This window comes from Plectrocnemia conspersa, unplaced genomic scaffold, assembly GCF_051122295.1.
Source record: "Plectrocnemia conspersa isolate PC_06_02 unplaced genomic scaffold, ASM5112229v1 ptg000011l, whole genome shotgun sequence".
NCBI classification, from domain to species: domain Eukaryota; kingdom Metazoa; phylum Arthropoda; class Insecta; order Trichoptera; family Polycentropodidae; genus Plectrocnemia; species Plectrocnemia conspersa.
The window spans coordinates 3,220,564-3,238,791 of record NW_028277175.1 but is presented as its reverse complement, the minus strand read 5'-3'; the positions used below and the strand labels follow the sequence as shown (position 1 = coordinate 3,238,791).

The window sequence follows — 18,228 nt, the reverse complement described above, 5'->3', positions numbered from 1 at the left end:
CAGGCGTAAGCCCAATTCATTACAACGGGCAAATCTGTACCAATAGAGAAAGTCAATCAAACATAATTAGTACCTATAAGTGAGTATTAACCACCAGACAGAAAGTCTGGAAATCAGTGACATCTATGTTATTATTAATAAATGAGTATGTGCTATACAATTTATAATCAATAGATGTTACTGCAACTGGGGCCAGTTATTTTTAATAATAGCGCATTTTTATAAATAAAAATTTGAGTGCCGCTACCGGGACTCGAACTCGCTACCTCAGAGTTACTAGTTTGAGACGTTACGGACTACGCTATTCCGTCTTTATATGCAATTGTATCGCTATTTCAATGCTTTTAATTTATATGGCCACGAAAATTTTTTAATGTTTTTAATTTAAGCGCGAATTTTATTAGTTTGTTAGTTTATTAAAATTTTAAGTCAAAGCGATTTATTTTAATGCCATTACTTTCTCATATAATTTTTAATTTCAATAAGTTTAATTATTTCTGCGGTAAGTTCCATGTTATTCCAAATATTTTTAAGCAACGGAATTGATGATATTTTGGCCTGCTTGATCACGAATGTTAAATAATAAATATCATCCTGTATAAATCCTATTTATTTTAATACTATATAAAAATTCTAAGCTTTATAAATTTGTATGTTTCATCAAAAGAAGAGTTAATTTATCAAAAATTTGTATGGTTTAACAAAATTATAAGTGTGAAATATATCCAACATATTGCCAAAAATGGTGACATTTTGTAGTACGGTGTACAAACAATTGTTAATGTTTTTTGTCTTGAATATTTACAAGGAAGAAAAGACAATGGCGAAAACATGGGAAACCAGGAACCAGCAGCTAAAAGATTTTCACTTTATCTGCAGCTTTATAGTATGACAACAGTGTAACAACATCTTAGGGGAAATAGATAGGATCAATAATTTACTACATACAAAAACCATAAACATCTATTACTGGTTGACTAATAGAAAATTCAAGGAATACAATAGTCACAATTTGAATATATATATTGTAGACAGATATGTTTAAATAAAAGAGTGTATATGTAGTCAACTCGTTGGATGTAGACTCTATATTTAAAGAAACAAGAAACGAAAGCTTTTAAAACAATGTGTATATAAAGCTTTTGATAAATATGGCAATGTATGTAGATGAAATACATTTGTTTCTTGTTAGTAAAAATATGTTTCTGCCATGTAAGTCGTCTGTCCAACCAAATGTACTCCCAGGTGTTTAACCTCTTCATTGTGTTGTAACATTTGGCCATGTAACGATTTGGGCAGACCTTTTTAATTAATATAAACGTTACATGTGTTAATTTAGTCTTATTCGCTTCCATTGTTTAAGTCCACTAAGATTTCTTAGGAGGTTTTATGACGCTTTCAATGCTCCTGAGGAAGCCATCACATCTGCTAATGTTGCTATTATTGCTAAATCTTTTGATAAGTATTTGTCCTTGACAATTATATTTTATTCACACAACAACTACCGAAAATTATTTTTTTATATGTACTAAATCGTATTTTTTTAACACGACATTTATCAGTCCTTTTTTTCCATAAAAAATGGAAGCTAATTCATGCATTTTCCGATCACTCAATTTTTATATTTTTTATCTGCTATTACATCTGATAATTTGTAATTTAAAAACTAATATTAATGCTAATTTTAAAAACATAACTTTTGAATGATCTTAAAATATAAGGAAATTTGTTTCATCTTAAAAAGGCAGTCTACATAAAAATAAAAAAAAGATCTATCATAACTGGAACCTATTCAAAACCATTCAATATGGGACCGTCCACGTACATTGAAATTCCGTGTATTGTGATACAGTTTTTTCATTCGATAGAATATTTTTTTGTTCAATAGGCATCTTTGAAAAAATACGATTGAACGCAAAATAATGTATATTGGAATACCTAAATAATTATTAATACTAATAAGAAAATGTAGTATGTATAATACATATGTATACATGTAGTTCGAATATAACTTGCTACAGAAAACCATTTGGATAATCAAGAAAAAAGGGTCGAATTTCAAATTAAAATATGTTCGATCACGTCTAGATGATTATATTATATATACATATATAATATTTGCACATGGTATTTTACTAGCTACGTTAATTATTAAGCGAACTCTGAGGTAAACTTGGTCGGTGTAATGCAAAGTACGTGTTTGCACCGCGAAGGGACAAAGGGCATCACGTAATTTACGGACCGACCAAGTCTCAGACACAAAGACCGCCCTTTATATAATCTCTAAAAATAAATACCAAGAAAGAAATATTAGGCAAATTCGTTGGCACGTCGACGCGTGCTCTCTGAAAATGTTCGGACAATAAGCGAATTTCCTGTTTTATAATGTGTTTTAAACACCCCAATTTTCCGCCGCTCAGTCTGTTATTATTTCATGTTGATTCATTCTTGATAAGAGAATTTGTGGCCGACTTATATATGGCTTAGAGCGGTATTTGGCCAAGTTATCGGTTTATCTGAAGCAGTGTGAATTGTTTCATTAATAATTATTAGACACACTTAATTAAAATGAATAATTATATAAATCATCAAAACTCACTTCTGTAAAACAATATTCATCAGTGATATTAGAATTAAAAAATTGTCTTAAGCATTTGAGGAGTATCGCCGTACATGTACGGCGGTCGATCTAACACTGTTTTGAGGTACCCCAGAAAGTTATATATTTACATATAATTATAGTATATAATATTTTTTTAATTTAATCAAATGATTTATATAAAGAATAATATTAATAAATTAAAGAGTAGGAAATGAATTAACATATTAAAAAATATTTCATATTTATTTTATAAAAAAAACGCAATTTTTTCGCTCTCCTATTGACCAAAATTTGGTTAGAATATACTTTGATTAGCCGTTTTATATAAAAAATATATAATAATATCGGTTAGGATAGCTATCATATTTTTAAAACATAGTGTAATATCGAAATACAGACAAAATATGGAGTAATATGAAAGATGAGTTGCCATAGTTTGTATTTTGAACTTCAAAAACTATAAATAGTTTTAAAACTTTCATTAGTTTGGGTTTGAACAGCAAATGGACGTTTCGCAACTGTCAAATTGGGTTTCATGTATATTTTATAGCAGCATATTTGCGTATTTGCCTATCTAGTAATGAAAATGTATTTGGGCTTTACTAGTGAAAATATAACTATACCAAAAAATACACATTCACTGTAACATTTATACATCGGATGTAAATAAAGATAAGTATGTAAATATATATATCACTCTATATAGAAAAATTTAAACCATATAATTTTACTAGCACTCGCTAAATAATTTATATTTTCAATAGTAAAAATATATTTACTGGTGAAAATGTATTTTGATATGATTTTACTCAAACGACATATTTTAAAAAATATTTTCAATCATTTAAATGTAGCGCTTAAACTAATTAAAAAAGAACTATTTTTGGCGACTTTTTTTAATAAACTTGAACATTAAATTGGTTTGTGAAATTTTAAATCGTTTTTCAAATACAAAGATAGAAAAATAAAAAATAAAAAACTTTTTTCTGATTTTTCGTCAATACTTTAACTGATTTTTTTCATATAAAAAATAAATTTCAATATTTTTATATATCTCTACATCTACATAATTACTTGCTTCAGCACTTTTAAAAAAAATGACATATTTTAATTTTTAAGTACGTATAAATGCACTTTCGCGTACTTAAAAACTGTAGAAGGTCCACCGAGCTGCGCAATTAACGCTAAGTTCATTCGAACGACAATTTCTAACTTATAAAAAGGAAATATCAACGCGTTTTGACAAAAGGTCTTATAACAATAAGACTGTGGTGGACCACACAGAGCACTCACTTGTATAGGATCCTATTCTTAAAACTCGCGTAATTACTGTGACCAAAAGTGATTATTTAACAATAGTGCGATTACACAAAGGCTCTTGTTACGGCCTGAATTTAAGTTTTACTAATAAATAACACGCAAAGATTCTTCAGTGTATTGTATGAATATTTATTTGTTTCTTTTTCATCGAAAGAAACATTCCGTTATACAATTCTTCGACCTTGGATATATCAATCAAGCAAATGTCACTTTGTAAAGGCGTATACTTATTTCTTTGATTCTACGAAGCGAGAGGAGCTATTGGCTGGATGATCGTTACATGATTGTGATTGATCAGCAAACTTTGCATCACACTTAGGGTGACTAAAGAAGAGCTTTATCAGATTATAAAGTACAAAAACAAAATTGCAAGTACATCAAAAAGTTTTTCTATATATTTTGAGATGCAAATAAATACATAATTTATTTTTAATTTAAAAAAAAACTAATGGAAAGAAGTAGTGGTTTCTATAAGTCTCAAGTGCGAAACTACATATTTGTAATTAAATGAATATGTGTAGATTTAAGTGACACATCTAGCGGTTCCTAAATTTGTAACAACACTTTTGTTTTCGCAACGGCGGTAATCAAATACGTTTTAAAGGACGTTAGTCGGCAAATTAACCCTAAAATAGCGACGGCGTATCATCGCACTTTGATCTTCCTGTTGCGACCCTCATTAAGGGGGTAGGTTCTACACCACCGACAAAGTGTCAACGCGCCACCCCCGCACTGCTGCCTTGTTTATAAGGTTTGAACGAGCTCTCTCTCTCCTGAGGACTCGGCGAAAGTCCTTCACCGCAATCTCGGGGCCGTTAAGCTCTGTACCTTCTGTGAAAGCGTACTCGGGAAAATTTTAATAATTCCTCTACTTCATACACAAATTATAATCGTTTGGGGTTGCAGATAAAAGTCATACCAAAAATATAAATCAGTACGAAAGAAAACCAGTGATTTTATTTACTGTCAGTGTGAATGGTTTACAATTTTGCAACATGTATTATAAAGAATATGTGGTCTAATTTGACGCTGCTTTTGCTACTGTATCGTACATACATAAAACATACTCTAAAACCCTTAGGGACAATTGCCATTAATAACTATTTTATAATTTAGTATATAATAAGTTTATTATATATTTTTATTGCAGAAAAACGCTTCCACGAAAAAGCACGTAGCAAATTGACTTTTGCTATCTCTAAAGGGCATCATATGCAAAATTCATACAGTATCTTATCATGACCGCTGTCATGACAATTCACCAACAAAAAATCAATACTACATATACATGTCGGCATGGATACCAATGTTTTGTTCGTAGTTCGCTTTCGCCAACATTTTTAACTAAGCCTAATGGCACGTTGAACGTCAACATTGAATCCTTTCATCTGACATGGTCTGTCTGACCTTTGCTGAAATAAAAACATTTAACAAAAGCGAAACACGCAAATTCCTCGACGGCTGTGTTATATTTTTTTCATTTTCCGACACAAAAAAGACACGTTTTATGTACAAGAATATAAATGGAAACGCTGAGCTGCCATGGAAAATTATCCGAGCATTTGCCTTTATTACGCTCGTCCTGCGTAATGGCATTATAAATCTAAAAAAAGGGAATTTTAAGGATACACACACACCTGACATGTGGTGTGTGTTACTGTGAAATAATCATTACAATGGACTTTTTTAGAGTGTTAACAAGATCGTATAAATTAATTGGATTTCACTCATCCCAAAATAAATTAAAATATTATTTTTTTATTCTATTAATGATTTTTGAGTATTTTTCAAATCCTTTACTTGTAACTTCATAAATTAATTAAATCCAGAAAATGCGTGCTATTTATATCAACGACAATCTTTCTGATAACAAAAATTTCGCGTTATTGCTAGATTTTTTTATCACAAATCTGAATGATATTATACAATAAAAATATTTTTTTTAAAACCATTTTAGATATTATTTTCTATCTCCTCATTGGCAAGCTTGTTGTTAATTCTAATGCCTTTTTAATACTGTTTTAAACCAGCGATACGCAACCTACAGTCGCACTTAACCTATCTAACAGTTAAATGAAAAACTTGTTATAGTTAACTAATAACTTGCCGCATTATGGCCGACGACACCCGGTGTGTCACCGAGCGGTCACCTATCCAAGTACCGACCAGGCCCAACGCTGCTTAACTTTGATCGTTAGCTACACTAACGCTAATGCACAGATTATTTATTTTAATGCACTTATTATTTTATTTAAATCGCACTACACATAAAATATTGCTCAATTTAATATTTTCACATAACATAAATATATTTATTTAATGCTATTTTATATTATTGTAATGCACAAATAATTTATTTATTTATTTGAATGCACATATCTTTAAAAATATCTACCCCATGAAGTAAATAATACTCTGACGTATTTTTATGATTCTAAAAACCATGAATAAACTGATTGAAGGCAATTTTGCAAATGTGACAATCAAAGTCTTCTGTAATGTTTATAATGAAAATTTGCCTTTAGTTTGAAACACAAAGGTTTTCAAAATGTCATTAAAGATATTTTCTGTTGACCGAAAAAATATCAATTGTGTGACATTTTAAGGTTATTTATGACAAGATTGTAGAAATAAAAGATTCACGATTTGTACTGCTAAGCTGGAATATATCGGTTGAGAGAAGTGTAAGCAATTGCTTTGCTTTAGCTTTTGACCCTTTGGAGTCCTTTGTCCACACGTATAGGACATCTGTATTTTACTAGTAGCTCCATAACGTCTGGACATGTATTCTAAAATTATATAAAATTAGATTTTAAAATTAATACTATTATCAATAAAACAAACTTCAAATATTACATTAATATTATATAAATATTTATATATAATATAATATATAATATATATATAAATATTTATATATAATAATAAAATAATATATTGATAAAACAATTCTTGAATTAATATCAAGTAAATTCCATTCAATTAAAAAAAATAATAAAAAAATCAAACAAAAAAAAATGGGGTAATATTTAAATAAATATAAAAACAAAAATATTTAAATATAATATAATACAATTTATATTTTAAAGTTACATATAGTTTTTTTTATATATATTTATTGACTATTAAATTATTTAATTAAATATATTCATTCAAAATGGCTTCGACTTTACGAGTTAATAAAAAAATATTTACTGTGCTTTTCATTAATCCTTTGAGCAATACCGAAAATTGGGGGCGGAACCAGACTCTTTGTTTTAATCTAACAAACATCTTAATAAGCTCTTTAGAGTGTATAGTTATACAAAATCATTACATTTTGTGATTTTATCAATTCCTTAAATATGTAATACGGGGATATTATATATTTTATTAATTATTACTATTTTTTTCTTATTTAATATTTCGTTGTAAGATATAAGGCGTGAACTCAACGTGTTATAATGGGATAAATCTGTACCAACAAAAGGTCGGATATTTTTTATTTTTATTAAATCCTCCGTTGTAACCAGACAGGATTAAGCCCAATGCGTTACAACGGAGTAAATTTGATATATTGAATACCTACATATAAGTATCAACTACCAGACTGAAAATCTAAGAATGGGTGACATCTATAGTAATAATTTTAAACTATTATGCGTAATATAATTTATTTGGGCCGGTTTTTAATAATAGCGCTTTTTTTTAAATAAAAATCTGAGTTCCGGGATTCGAACCTGCAACCGTTACGGCCTACGCTATTCCGTCCTTAATAATGAATACTCAAAGTCAGTATAGACCACCAAACTTAATATCTGGAAATCAGTGACAACTACATAATTAACTATAAATTATAATGTGTAATATAATTTAAAATCAAAAAATGCAGCTATTTCGACCTTAAACTTGTTCGAAAATGCTAATACATACCGGTAATGGGCGTCCGCTCGGATACCGATAACCGCTCTTTGTATGTTGAGACAATTTTTTTTTAAACTTTTAATTTACGACCCTTTTTAACGAGTCTTGCAAACTTAAAAATAATTTCTTGACATAAGTTATTAAGTACTGCAAAGTTTTGGCTTAAATAATACTGATAAACTTGCTTTATAATCTATGAACTTTTGACAAATGCCAAATATTTATGGGAAAATACAGATAATATCAAACTTTTTGTCATGTGTAACGGAAGATTTGAATATGTTATACAATACATGACAACATAGTTATTATATGGAATGTGCGATTTATGTTGCTGTGCTTGATACTAGTTTAGTGAAGGTATTATGAGTTACAAATGCTTTAAAACTATATAGCTGATGTGTTTTTAATGCCAACAAAAAATGTAACATTTAGAAAATTCGAGAGATACATTTATATCAGTTTTAAGAACCTTTTCACAAGACGTAACGATTATTGTTGGTACCAATAGTATCGATAGCCGACTGTTAGTGTTTAAACATATTTACTTGCGTGCTTAAAAAAATAGGAGCATTAAACGAATTTTCAGATAGTCCAATTAAGCACTTTAAAAGGTCATTGGGATATAAAAGGTAGCGTGTATTATGAGCTTCTGTAATTTAACTAAAAAATTACCGCTAAATGTAACTGTGAACAATTAACAAAATTAAGCATTGCCCGGCAAAAATACAGACATGAATTTTTAATGAACATGAAAAGGGTTATATTTTACCTTGACAAAGCACAACCATATTAAGCTATAAAAATATTATTATTATACTATTAGGCACCGACATTTTTATATGACTTACCTATGTAGATCATCACAAAAATAAATGCAAAATATTACTTTTGCCATATGGATAGTAATAATAACATCAAAAATAGGTTGTGGTTTGAGAACTTTTAATATTTCAAAAAAGACATAAAGATAATATTGTTGAACTAATAAAAAGTAAAACAAGCTCTCTATATTTTGCTAAAATAACAGAATTTTTGAACTGTGTATCATTTTGCATCTTAGTTATTTATTACGCACATAAAACTTCTATATTATATTCACTGCGAAAGACAGAACGCATTACTTACTTTTCAGCCGGATAAAAGAAGGCAAGTACATGAAAAATTCAAAAAAATATATAAAATATATACAGGCCATTATAAAAAACTCGTTTTACACACAAGAATAGCATTAAGCGTGTCACGCGCGCTATACGTACATGAAGGGAAATGTTTAAAGTTCTCAAAATTTCAGGCAAGCGCGCGTGCCGTACAGGGGCGGATCGTAAATGCAAAATTAATATATGTAATTAACGTGACCGAGTTACGAACAAGAAAGTAACATAAGGGGTACTTAGACGATAGGGTTTTTAATTAGAAAATTATTTTCAAAGACTAGTGATGACATTAAATTATCTTCTAATAACATTCGTTTATATTAAGTTAAAATGTTGGCAATACTGCTACAAATAAATTTAATAGACGTGTCCAAAAATATAAATAAAATATATTTTCATATAAAAAAATTCTTATCCCTAATTCAATCATTGTAAATTTTAACGAGTTTTTCGGATTTTCCTCGTCGCCATTGTTCGTCTTATTGAATTGAAACGCGAAAAAAAATCTTCTACGTATATACAAAACTGATCGATAATCTCATAAATGTGTCGTATATGTTAAAAATAATTGAAAATCATAAAAAACATGTTTTCATGATAGTAAATCGTGTTTCAAAATAATATTTATTTTATTATTATGTTACTAAAACACATTTTCAATAGCTTATCCATCAGTTTAAACTATGTTTTTGTATGAATAATAATTTAAAATAACTACTATGTTAAATGTAGTATTATATTACCAGTACGTTCATAACTGTATTAATTATTTATAATTTGCAAGAATATGTATTTAAGAACTTGAAAATACGACTAGCGCAATTATTTAAAAAAAATATTTGTCAAATGTAATGAAAGGTATTTTGCGAAAAACTTTTAAATGTAAGATTCCGTGCGTTTCTTGTATTGACAATAACAAAGCATTTTAATGTATTGTATAACACATAACTTTGCCTATTAGGAGGAAAATAGCTAATACAATTAACTATGGATGTAGGAGATTCAACCAACTGCGCCACGTAATTTCGTACTTTAGAAAAGAAAATAACAGCTCGTTTTGACAAAAGGTCTAACTCACCTAAAATGGCCTAAAATTTCTGAATTAAATTCTAAACAAAATAAAAGTTTTTTATATATATATTAGAAAAAATGTAATAGTCACCTATGATATTGATTATAATATAATTATAATTTAACTTAAATAAAATTTCGTGATTTTTAAAGCAATATTTAACAGAAAAAGCGCATTTACATTTTTTTATACCAAATAAACTAATTAGACTGGTATCAACATACGCTTGCTAGGTATGGAGTAACTTTCATATATATTTTTTAACTAAAAGCAATAATTAAATTTTATAAAATCTTTATGTATTTTAAATTACTTAAGTCAGTGAAAATAATATGATAAATAGCAATATACATAAAAAAATTGCGCATTTTTTAACGAAATAATACGATTTTATCTATTTAATCCCGCCATATTTATAATAAAAATATAATTTGATACAGGTGTGAATAATAATAATAACATATTAATGCGCTACACGTGTAAATATTTACCTGCAATTTGATTAATGTGAAACACGTTTCAATAATAATTTATTCCTTGCTATGCGAATTTATTTTAAATGAAAGAATGTGAGGTTATTGAACCAGATCATTAGCAGTGGTTAATTTGTTGGTAAAAACAAAGTCTTTTAAGTTAAATTTTATTTAAATATAAAATTAAAGCTTCAATAACTTATAGCTAAACAAAATAAATTACTGATTTTTTTTTAGTTTTCAAGTAATTTAAAATAAGTGGTTACATACGATTCTATTGTATAATAACCTTGATAACTTTGATAAAAACATTTATTATAGCAAAAATAAAAAACTATTGCCAAAATGATTCTAAAATTTACTATTCGCTTATCGTCAGAATTGGTTAATACGATAAGACTTAATTTAAATTAAAGTATAAACAAATAATGCCCAAACACATATTGCTTTAAAGGGATAAATGTTTTTTTAGTAGCTACAGGTATAAAATAATTTTAATTATTAATTAATGTTTTTTTTAATGCATATTATAGACTAAATGGTATTAAAAATCAAAAAGCACTTAATTTTTATGTATGTATTTTTCTGTATTCTAGTTATAAGCGTTTATAATAATTTGACTGTATACAATCTAAAACTTTTTCACAGGAGAAACTAAATAAAAAATTATATCAATAAATTATGAGAAGCATAAATATTTGTGAAACATTATAAGGAATTGCTAAAAATTTTGCAAACATTATAAACATACATATGAAAATATTAATTATTTATTTTCCAAATTTAGTTTTATTCTATTTGATCGATTTTTACATGAATCATAAAATTAATATAGTAAACATAACTTTATAATTAAAAATATTTTTCATAAATGCTGATAATATGCTATTTTTCTTTAAATATATTATTGACAGAGTTTTTAATGAATGTAAAACCTAACTGTTTATATCAGACCCTTTTTATTTATTAAAGTCGCTTTTCGACAAACAGTCGTGGGTATGTTTACATCGCTTTAATGTTTGCTTTTTATATGATTTTTCGATGATAATAAAACATTATAATGGAATATGTTATGGTCGAACGAAAGTCAATATTTGGGCTATCTTGTATTGAATAATACACGAGTATTCCGTACGTGATCGAAAGATAGAAGGGAAAAAAAAGAGACTACCGAAAATTGTTTAAGAATGCATGAACCATATAGTGGAAGGAAAAAATATATACGACGTCATAACGCAACGTAACGGTTTATTGTTATGGTTAATGTCCAATTAAGATTATTATTTTGGGAATGGTGTTATAAATCAAAACTCACTTACCGATTAGTTCGCAGCTCAGTGATTCCTATGTAGCTTTTTCTAACATAGCACTCGAGTAGAATAAATAATGCACACAATCACAACACTTATATATTTGGTAATAATTAAGCCCCCCGCTAGGCATTAATTTATTAATAACAATTATTTTTCACCCCTAATTCAGACACTGGAAACGGCCGTTTATCACGCTTGTTCCGCTTTTACCGACCAGCGGAAACAACCTAGAAAAATAAAATAACAACGGTTAAATTAACCTTAATATACACGTAAGTCAAAAAAAAATTAACCTAAAATCTTAATATAGTCTATTTTTTATTAAAAAGTAATTCATGTCTTAAATAAACTTAAAACAACAATATCTAATCTTCTTTATAAAGCTTTGACAAAAATATTATATATAATACATGTGTTATAATATATAATATTCCTGACATTTGTATTAATTACATCTGCAATATTCATTAGCATACTATTAACTAATAACAAACATGTATTATATTATTTTCTCGCGATAACTTGGGATTCGCAGTTTTATTGAGCAACATTATTATTTTAAAGTGTACTACAAATGCTGTGAATTTACATCGAGTAACTGTCCGAAACTCTTTCGTTGTAAACCAACCCCTAAATGCTTGTAAATATGGCAAAGAGAGACTTGTTGAAATCGGATAGTTGTATTGACCGTATTTGTAAATATTTACTAAAAGGAATCCATTATAGTAGAGGCTTTCAACCTTTTTTTATTTATTATTCACGTTGAAAACGGAAAAATACTTGTACTATTATAAAATGTGTGACGAATATTTTTACTATACCACTATTTAAAATGATATTTACCAACTGCTTGTAAATATATTACCTATTAAAATATCTACAGATAATTTAAAATATTTTCACAATTTTTTTTATGTGAACCTTTTACTGAAAATGATTTTATTTATAAACTATTAACATTTTAAAAATGATATCATTTTTTGCAATAATTATAAAAAAGGGTTTTTCTCATAGCTTTTTTGCATCGTTTAGTCATTAAATCGTCTCTGAAGATCGGATCGTGTTATCGAATTTCTTTTGGGTTTGATGTAAAGTGGAGAACAGCTGCTTCCTCGGCCTTCTTATATCTCTTGATCGGTACTCGGCAACACTTGTCGCAAATTAAAATTATCCGGAGAAAATTTGAGGTGAAATTGTGTTTTAAAAATTTTGTGAATACGCTATGTACAAATTTTAAGATGAAGGGGGAACTACTTCGCTCTTTTCTACTCTCGGTCATCTTGCCAATATGATGTTACGGAGTGGAAACAGACAATTTTGTTGTCTACTATTTTTTTTTATATATTTACAAAGAAATGTAAATTTAAATAGTGCTCAAAAAATACTTATATTAATATACATTGAAGTCATACTTTTGTGCATTTAATAATTTTTTTATACTTCTTTTTGCCTTTTTTTTATTAATATTCGGTCGTGACAAGGCAGAAAACACTTTATTTTTTGTTAGTCTAGTGCCGGGGTTTTTTAAATCCATTTCTTTGTTTACCAACCCCCTATCTTTGGCCTGCCGTCCCCATTGAGGACTTCCCCAAAGACGGCACGACGCTTTACCTAATCACGTCTTAAAACGAAAGCCGAAATGTCTTCAATGATGCTCTTCATTGAGACTGCAATCAATATAGCTACTTCCAGGAAGTATGACACTCCTTAAGGGAGCAGAGCCACTTTACAAGATTGCGTGTTGGCAAGGGTCTGTGTTCTTAAATATTGTCATTTCAGTGGCTTTGTATGTAACCAGTTCATATTGTTTGCTAAATATTATACATATTACATAGTTTTAAAATTTTTTTACCACTGGCAACTTAAGATCCTAAAAAAATAAATAGAAATATATAAAATCGTATATTTAATATAATATACATATATAAACATAAAAAAATATTCTTGGTAAAACTTTTTTGATTCTTTTTTTTCATATCTGAAACCGCAAATTTAAAAATTTTACAATTGTGCTTAAATTAGTTTTCTTGGAAATCCTAATAAAGGTAATCTAGTTTCATAAACATTATTTAATATTTCAAACACAATTTATTCAGAAAATTAAAATTTTTATCAAAATAACAACGAAAATTTGAAGTTATAGATAAAGTAATCTTATTAAAATGTACTTTTTTTTATAACCATATAAATTTACGGTGAAAATAGATAATAAAACTCACTTTACATCACATACAGCATCATTATTTTATAATTTTAAATTTTTTTTATACTATTCACATTTTTTTTAAATAAATATCCAATGTAATTTGTTAAGTAGCTATTGTTTTGACGCAATATTAAAAATAATAAATGTTATGCTTAAACTACTTAATAAATGCAATCTTATACAGTAAATATTTTAAATAAATAATTAACCTTTTAACTCTGGTTATATTAAATAAAACAGGCAAGCGTAGATTTAAATTCTTTTTAAAGGTTTATTCATCGAACTAAAAGACGTCACCCAATCTTCAAGTGTTTAGTCCTGGCGTTGCCGAGTCTATTACATGTATTTTTAATACACATAATAGCCTTGGCGTGCCAAGATTTTTAGTATTCTTTTAAACTCTTTTTATTTGTTTTTATCCCTTTTTATTATGGACAACATATCAAGCTATCGATTTATTTAGTGATAGATTAATTAATTTTTTGTTAATGCAATATCGCGTTTTTAATAGCATGTAACGTTTTAATAATAAGCCCATAACATTTAAAAATGTTTCAATATACATACATACATATATATAAAAGGAAGCGAATTTTTCATTAATGTTGTTCTGTATATTTTTTTGAAGAAGAAACCCTTTAGATATATGCACAAAACAAATTATTTAATTATCATAAATCATAGTTTTAAAAAATAAATATATTGCTTTAAATTTTCCTGCATAGTTTAAATTTCATTCATGCTTTCAATATATAATTCGATTTATCAAATTATAATCTATTACGTTTTTTAATCTATTAATTTTCTTACTTTTCATAGCAACACTTGAATTATCGACACAAATCTGCATTCTGTAAATACGTTTTCAAGAATAATTTTATCGTATCCAAACATCTTAATTGCTTTTATAAATCGAACCATTTTCTGAATTATATCTTTATTGCTTTACTTTGTGTTCGAGGATGTTCGTGCTTTGCCGTTGTTATAATATTATATTATAATATAATATTTTCTTTCACAAAACACATTTTAATATGTAAATTATTATTACAATATTATACCTGACGGCAATTCAATGCTAATGCTAATATTTATTGCGTTACGGATTATGTATCTAAACATATTGAGCTGTACATGGTAAAACGTAATTTTGAATAAATATGTACATTATGGTTAAAAATATTATTATTTTATTGTAGATTAGATCATAATATTTTATTATACTTTTATACGTTAAAGTCACAAATATCAGGAAATATTTATTATTTTTATCAGTGCGTAATTTCACATATAAATATTTACATATATTATTTTGTAAATACATCTGAAAAATTTTTTGTATTTGCGCTAAAAATAATGTGTTTTTAATACAATTACCTAACTATGAGTTTTTTTTCTATACATGTTCAATTTCACGATTGCAAAATGCAATGTAATACGAAACAAAAAGTGAACGCCATACTCATACTTTTGCATACTTTTGCTACGGAGTGTCGCTATAGTAAGACGACAGACAGTGCTATAATAATTTAAAAAATCTTGTGCTTATTACTATATTATATACGAGATAACTTATTGCACTCTTAATACATAACAACTTTAATACATATTTAAAATTTATTTTAATTTGAACCTACAACAATATTCGCATCATTTCGAAATATGTAAGTAACCTTTTTCTTATATATTTTTTTCTTACGTTAAAGATTTCATTGATCGTATTATATTATTATTAAAAACATTGTTTTTTTGATGTTGTTGTTGTAACAATAATATGGCTTACTTCCTATATATACGGACTACAATACAACTAATTAAGTTGAAAAAACATTTCTAAGAAATTTCTCAAAGACTTGGGCATTCGCATGGAATTCAATATCGAAGATATCTCCCCGATTCTTAATACACTTTTCCCCAAAGTTTGAATGCCTTTGACAAATTTAGGCATTAGCTATTACCGATTTTTTTCCAAAACGCACAGAACGTATTCGAGTCACAATATCGAAAATAAAACTTGAATCCGTCAGCCTCGCCCATAATCACGAAATGTGCCGAAAGCGATCGAGTTTTTTGATAAGATATTATTCGGTTCTTGGATAATTAATGTGGCTTTCGTGTGTGTGTGTGTGTGTAAATGAGCCTTTACATTTTTGTGAATAGCGTGCGCTTTCATATGGCAGAAAATTTCACATAAAACAACGATTAATTAACATGATATTTTGCAACTGTCACGCCGAGCTCAATTTATCAGTCTGCATAAAAAGGTTAGATTTTAATGATAAATGGTCTTAAGAGCATATGGATGAATAGGATATGTAAAATTTATTATCTCTAAATCAAATACTATTTATCTAATATATTAAACAAGCATTAGTAATTGAATATTTGCTTTAAAAATGAGTTTAATTATTATCATTTTTATTATTTATTATTTTATTATTATTTTTATTATGTTCACTAGAAGACTTATTTAAGACAATTTTTTTGTATAGTCAAAATCTGCCTCTTTATGTTAATTAAATTTGGTCTTTTAATGTTAGATATAGAAAAAGCTTTTGACACAGTATGGTATGACGGTTTTTTTAAGAATTTATTGACATAATTCCGCATGAGTATAACTAATTCTGCGGCTACAATTTGATAAATTAAAATTATGAATATAATACGCGTATATTTAGAAATAATTATATTACATTAATAACTAAATAATTTCTTTAATATTTATTGATGAATTTGCAAAGAATTAATAATAAAAATAAGAAACATGATCAAAGTAAAACAATTATATAATATTAATTTTTTTTTTAATTATTTATAGTTGATTTTAGTGAATCATTAACGGTTTTAAATGCAATATATTTTTAAGAGCTTGCGGCCATTGGAACCCTTAGACCAATATTTAATATTATATATATTTTTTCTCAATGTATCAACAATAACTAAGACCCATTTTAACATATGCCTGGTTAGTGTGACAGTAATATTATTTTTTTTTAATTAAAAATCATTCAAAATAAAGCTCGAAAATTACTAAGTTTTAAAAAATGCAGCCTTCAAATATTTACAATTAAAAAATACAATAATTTTTATATCAGAAAATATTATTAAAATATCTCACACTAATTACTACGATAAAAACAATCCAAAATTTAAATACAAGCACAAACTTCTATAGCATATATTGCTTTAAAAGCTAAAGACAAAAGATCAATGCTTCCAGATTTTCAGTAAAATGTACTCAAATTATCACCTAGGTTTTTGTTTTTTTTTTTGCTAAAATTGTAATTAGTTTTTTTTTTTTTAATACTTGTAACTACTAACGTTTTTTTTCATAATATTATTTTTTATAAATATATAGCTAATAACAAATTGTAAACATTAGTTTGGTTATAGTAATTAGTTACATGTATAGTATGTTTATAAAATTATGTATATATTTGTCAGATAATCATAAAGAATTTTCTCTTACAAACCCCCTATATTTAAATGCAGTTTTTTCATCTTAAAATATTTGAGACCTATCATGATGTTGTTAAGGCAACGTTTTACTTTAAACATTGTTCACCTCTATAAATTTTAAATCTAAAACTCATAATTAAGTACATGATAATCTATCCATTTAACCTTTTATATTAGTAAAAATCATATAGAAAGATCTAACATTTCAAAAATTGACCTATTCTCATGCCTTACATATATATAAAATTATCTATATTTAGAATAAAGTTATCTCTTACAAATTTATTGATACATAATATATTATACAATACATATTCGATAATCATGTCGAAATGAAATGCTTGTGTAATACCAGTATTATATAGCTAAAAGTTACTATATTCTTAAGAAAATTTAATTTTAAATTAAGCTTTCTTGATCGGCATATGAATATGTAATAAATTTATATATTTAAACATCTCGGAAGTGATTATGTATCTAATGAAAATCAATATATCAGCCGTGCTCGTTCATCTGAACTCATAACGGGCGTATAATTTTACCTCACTCAATTTAACCACGAAAGGGTTAACAATACATAAATAAGGTTAAGGTCGAAGGGTTGAAAAAATGGCACAGCCTTCGATAATAATTTCCGATAACGTTTGTCAATATTGTACACACGTTCGGGTGCAGTAAATTCGTTAGTTTTATCAAGTCAATACATTTTAGTCCCACGTTTCT

The 18,228-nt window shown here is 27.1% G+C and overlaps 1 protein-coding gene across 6 annotated transcripts in view; it reads right to left on the bottom strand.

The window, feature by feature from the left end:
* Window positions 1-18,228, bottom strand: part of Syt7 (Synaptotagmin 7) — a 589,787-nt gene that overhangs the window by 544,389 nt on the left and 27,170 nt on the right. For all 6 annotated transcript variants that reach the window (XM_088198058.1, XM_088198052.1, XM_088198055.1 and 3 more), the window contains exon 2: window positions 11,847-12,067. The gene's annotated coding sequence lies outside the window, so the exon portion shown is untranslated. The remainder of the gene's footprint in view (window positions 1-11,846; window positions 12,068-18,228) is intronic.